We start from the raw sequence: 6,098 nt of genomic DNA, 5'->3' as shown, positions 1-6,098 counted from the left end.
GTTTCATCTTTAAAAAGTCACTTGTGGTCATTTCTAGAGCATTCTAGAAGGTTGTTCGACGTGTATTGAGCGCCTCCAGATGGTTCATGCACTCCTACCAAAGAGGAACTTATCCCATCAATAAGGGAGCTATCCCATCCAAAGAGGGGATTATCCCATTGATGGTGGACCTGATTAAATTCCTCTTGAGCACTATAAATACAGGCATTGGGCCAGAAGGAGAGGAGGTTGGAAGCTATACATTTCTAAGGGTAAATGCTGCAGGAATTAGGACTCCCATTTAGAAGCTTGTGAGGAGAGATTGCCATCTTTGCTTGTTCTATTTGGAAGTGGGTGAGCTTTGTCAAAGTAAAGGAGAACTCTTGATGGACCCTGGGAGGGACTTTCACAACACCAAGGCTCAGGTTGTATTTGTTCCTTTCGTTACCTATTAATGCAAATGAGTCCATTCTTCTCAATAACTTGTTATTTATGAGTTGTTTCATGTACTCCTTGGTCTATGTGTTAAATATGTTTTATTCTATGACATTATCAAGTGCTATTTAATCGTTTGATTGTTAGTGTATGCAGGTTTCAAAGTGAAGGAGGAGCTCATCCGGATCAGCGGAGCTGGACTGCTACAACAGTGTTGGACTACAGGTAGGATCTAAACACTTGATTTCCCATATAGTAAATGCATGTTTAGAGAAGGATTGCTCTTGTTTGTCTTGTTTGTCACTAGAGAGTCTTAGGCTCCTAGGGAGGTTGGTTGTGTCCGCACAATCGACTCTTTCCGCCTGACAAATTGGCGACTCCACTGGGGACTCCATTGATGTGAAAAGTCTTTTCCTTTGTATGAACTTTGCTCTGAGAAAATTGGTTTATTTTTCTGGTTTTTGTCTCTGTGACTTTGTCTTTGGGTGGGTTAGCTTAGGGTTAGATTTATTTTGGTTTTTCTTGAATTTTTCAGTAGGACGCACCCTCTGAGTATTGCACAGTGCGTCCCTGGACGTACTGTCGCTGTGTGCACAGAGCGGGCCCGCACCTGTTCTAACGGGTCGCCTACGTCCCCTGCTAAAATTTGAGAAAATTCCATTTTTTGCATTTTTGCTCTTAGATTTTGCTTTTTCTTAGTTTTTACTGCCCAGATTCATTAGTCCCTTGTCAAAGATCTTCACCTGAACTTGTTTCGATAGCATTGAGTGTTTTAGTGGATTTCATAGAAGTTTAAGCCCTAGGGTTTGATTTTTGAGTAGGTCTTGTAGTGACTTTGACGGTAGAAGTTGTCAAGCCTTAGATCTCTCTGGTTTTGTCAGCATTCTTAGAAGTCAGACCTGTCATAAAGTCTATCTGTGAGAGCCACTTACCATTGAGTTGTCTCTTTGGGCAAATTTCGAAGTGCTTGTTGATTGAGTCTTTAATTCCATTTTACAAAAAGATTTGAGTTTTGTTTTGACTAGTCTTTTGATTCTGCATTAGCTGGTCCTTGATTTGATTTTGGTCAAGTAAAACAACCTAGAATCATCTTTGTGAGCTTTTGCCTTGTTAGGTTTGCTTAGAGTAAATTTCTTTTGATTTGCTTGTGAGTCAAGTTTTCATAGATTTTATAGCTTTTGAGATTGATTTTTGTTAAAATAGGCTTATATGCTTTATTAAAAAGAGAAAATACAAAAACATCTCCTTTGAAAAGTTTTGTTTCAAGTAGCTTTGAAAAGTTTTGAAAGAAAAAGAGTTTTTCGTGCACGTAAGGAGTGGTCATGTTTGTATGCTTGAAAAGATAAAGAGAATTGTTTCTTTGATTGTCTTTACTGAGAAAGTTGTTTTCTATAAAATTTGCATCTCTCAACTCTCTTAGTTAAGAATTTCATTGAAAAAGGAAAGTAGCGTAAATCATCTTAGGTGCATCTTTGTAGTGGTTTGAGTCGAGTCTACACACCATTGGTTTCACTTCCGCTACCTTTTGTCTTTAAGGAAAGACCATAAAATTAACGCTTAAAGTAAAATTGACGTAGTAACTTTTATTTACTAGGGCTCTGAAACACCAATTTAGATCAGGCTAGTGTCTTGGAGTAGGTGAGTAATTAACTCTCCAAGACAACAAAACCAAACAAGTAGCTTATCTTGTGATAGAATAAATCCAATTGTCTCATTTGTACTCTGGGAAAGCTCCTCTTAAAGGAGAAGCACGAGCTCGTGTCCGAACCAGTGAGGGGATCAATCCCCCCTCGTTGGGAACGACGCCAGACACGCACGTATTACAAACGGTAAACCTCGGATTAACCATTGTCGAGGAGCCAGGGGTCACTTGTCAGTAAACCTTGGATTATTGTCAAGGAGTCGGCAAGGGGATTGAGCTTGCTACTCTGCCCTTGCGTGCTGTCGGAGTTTAGACTGTTCCCCCAGGTGCATTTGTTGCAGTTGGTAACCTTAGTGACCATTATCTTTAGGATTCTACTGAGGTGACGGTGGAGGGAAGGTCCCACTGTACCTGGAGCAGACGTCGGCTAGACTCACTTGGATTTTCTGGGGGGTTCACTTCACTCGAGACGGTTAAAGTGGAGGAACTTGGTCCAGTCTATTCATTAAGCAGGTTGCCGGGGTAACTGTTCCACCCGCCACTTCTGTACTGAATCCAGCGATGTTGGGCTTCATCACCAACTAGCGCTTTCGGTCTGGAAGGCTACTGTTTGTGTTTGGTTTGACGCCCTAGATTTCTTTAGGCGTCTGATTCAAATTTGTTTGGTTCTTTAGAGACTTTAGGTGGTTTGATTTGAAATTTTATTTTGTTTTCGTGTGTAGTAGTTAAAAGTTTTTAGCTGTGGCGGAATTACCGAGACAGTCCCGTAGACTTCGGGGCCAGTCTCCTGAAGTTGTTTCTGTGACCGAATTGTTGAGAAGATCCCGTAGACTTAGGGGATCACCTCCTCGAGACGACCCGGGTAATCTAGAAGGTTTAAAGGTCCTTGTAACTCCTCCTAGTGGAACTAGAGTAGGTTCACCTGAAGAAGGAGAATCTTCCTTGGTAGTCCATTCAGATTACCAAGGCTTAGAGACAGGTTATAATTCCGAAGCTGTTACAGTTTCTGAGCTTGTTGGTAGTTTTTCGTCTGCTAGTGATACAAGCGAAGAACCTGAAATATCTGAACCTGTTACTCCGACTTCTAGTGTTCCTGATTCACCGAGAATAGAAAGAATTATCACCGAAAATCTTCCTACTGGTTTCATTGCTATTGAAGAACTTGCTCCAGAAGAAGAAATAGGCGTCTCTAACCTTGAAGATCAACTTACTATTGATCTAAGGGAGTGTGAATCTATCTTTTACAGTCCTCCTAGAAGTACTACTTGGTCCATTTCGTTAACCAATTATTTAGACAACTTTGGGCTAGGTTTTTCTACACCTCGTACTCCTTTTCCACCTGGAGGTATTCATACTCCTGTAAATATGTCTGGTCAGTCGTCCGTGTTTACTCAAAGTCCTGAATCTTTCTTACACGGCGGTCCTTCTGTTCCCACCGGGTATCAATCACTTTCTGGTACCTTTGCGGGGGCATCTCCTCAACCCGTTGATCATGGGTTATTAGTTGGAAACAGTGGTAATATACCATTGGGTGTAGGAGACATTTACATGATGTCAGGTTCAGTTCCCGTTTCCCAACCTCAAGGTGGCCAATTACCGCCTGGGGGGCAGCCTCAGTTAACGCCTGGGGGGCAACCTCAAGGTACACCATTTGTGTCTTGGGGGCAACCTCAAGGTCAGTATGCGCCTATGGTGCAATACATGCCTCAAGGTCAACCCCAGCCTCAATATGTACCCCAGGGTCAACCTCAGTATCAATATCAACCTCATGGATGGCAACCTCAAGGATGGCAACCCCAAGGGTATCAACCCCAAGGGTATCAACCTCAAGGGTACCAACCTCAAGGTCAAGGTCAACCCCAGTATCCGTATTTACCTCAAGGTTATCAACCTCAAGGTCAATACTCGAGTCAAGGTTATCAACCGCCCCAAGGTCAGTCATATGTTCCAAGTATGGGAACTGCACCTTACAATTATCAATCCTATCCTCAATCCGGTTATGGATCTCAGTATCCTCAACCTGTTACGGGTCAATACCCTGGAATGTTAGTGTGGGATCCATCACAGGGTCAACAGGTGTTGCAGCCAAGTATGTAGTTGGTACCTCAAGCTGGACAACCTGTAGTTTCTGGTCCAGCCCAGCAACCACAACCTGTCCAATCAAATGTTCAAACTTTTGTAACTTCGGTAGTTACTCAGCCGCCAATTGCACCTAGTACTCCATCTCAAACGGCTGCTGCAACTACCACCACATCTACCATACTTACTTCTGGAGTATCGACAGCTCCGGTTTCTACTGTCTCTGTAACCACTCCTCAGACATCTTTACCGTTGTCTGGATCTACGATTCAAACCACGGTCCAGATGCCTGCAGGACAGCCTGGTATAAGTACGGTTGTCACTACTCAACCTCAATTTGTTCACCAACCGTACCAGGGACAGTACCAACCTGGGCAAGCTGTCCAACAACCGGTTTACCAGTATCAACCGTATCCTGGGTACACTTATCAACAACCTCAACAACCCCAGTACGGTCCGGTTAATCCTGGTTTTCCAGGAGGATATAATATCCCAAATGCGACTCCTGTTCCTAGTTATCCTGGATATCCTCCTCCTGGGGCTGGTATTGTGACCCAGAGTTTTAGAGATCCTAACCGGCAGTTACCGTTTATCGCAACTTTGGATTTACCAGACTTGACGCGCCTAACGAACGATCCAATTCAATATCTTCAGTTCTGGCCGCCAATGCCAAATAAGTTGTCCAGTGATATACCCAAGTTCGAAGGTAAGTCTGGAGAGGATCCGTCCAATCATGTGATGACTTACCACCTCTGGTGTGCTTCAAATTCTATCTCGGATGATTCGATCCGCTTACGTCTTTTCCAGCGTACACTCATTGGTCTCGCGGCCAAGTGGTACATTGAGTTACCACGGGCCTCTTTTTACAATTTTAGCCAGTTAGCTACCTCGTTCTTAACTCATTTTCAGTTGCCGGTCAGATACGATAACGGCACGGAGTTATTAACTTCACTAAAACAATCGACGTCCACGTATATTTCTGATCACATTCATGAGTGGAGACGTCGAAGAAGGCTAGTGAAAGTTTTTATCCCGGACCAAATCTTAGCTGAATGGTTTGTTAAATCATTATTACCGAAGATTACTGAAGATGTAGCTAAGGCCAGAGTAGTTACTGAGGAGCAAGTCATTGCTCAGGCGCAATACCTTGACTTAGTTTACACTCAGTCGGGTACGTTACACGAGAAGATTCCGGATCTTCCAAAGTCGAATCAAATCGCTGCTGCTCCTTCGGGATCTCATGCCGCTGATGGTATGATTGGTATCGTGAATACAAAGAGCAAGAAGAAGTCTTCCAAGGCTTCAACTACTCCTATTATCACTTTGCCTGATTCCCCGACAGGAGAGTCTTCTCCTGAACTTACCGCCGATATTCACGCTGTAGAGTCATCTACGGCCAAATCAAAAAACGGTGGAAAGAAGAAAGGAAAGAAGAAGGCTAAAGCAGACAAGGCTCCGAAGGAGAAAACAGAAAAGTCGGAAACCAATGACAAAAAGCGCAAACCTCGATATCCTTGTCTTATTTGTGAAGAGGATCATTTTACGAGAGATTGCCCTCATCGGGCCGAGGTTGTGAAAATAGTCAAAGGTTCTCCCACTCCTGCTGTGTTAAAAAATCCATTTCCAGAGCAGGAGAATAAGATGATAGGTTCTTCCTCGAATGCCAGTGAAGAACCCATTTTGATGATGTCTCATGTGAGGATTGCGACTCGATCGCAAGATTATGGTAGTAAGAATCCTGTTGATGGTAAGGAAGCAGAATCTTCTCACTCTAACCCATCAACCTCAGCTCCTGGTTCCGATCCACTACAGATCGAGAAACCTAACCCGGACTTAGTAATCAAACCGCCCGCCAAGGGTGTACTTCGAAGGTCTGCTTTCAATCCACATGCGAGAGCAGCCCAGAATTACAACATTGTTGAGGACTTAGCTGTTTCACCCTCAGCAATGTCGGCATTAGAAG

The sequence above is a fragment of the Pinus tabuliformis genome, chromosome 5_2 (assembly GCF_031772625.1).
Source record: "Pinus tabuliformis cultivar Carrire ecotype Pingquan chromosome 5_2, CPIR1, whole genome shotgun sequence".
NCBI classification, from domain to species: Eukaryota; Viridiplantae; Streptophyta; class Pinopsida; order Pinales; family Pinaceae; genus Pinus; species Pinus tabuliformis.
The sequence above is the reverse complement of the archived record's forward strand: the minus strand, read 5'-3'. Positions refer to the sequence as shown.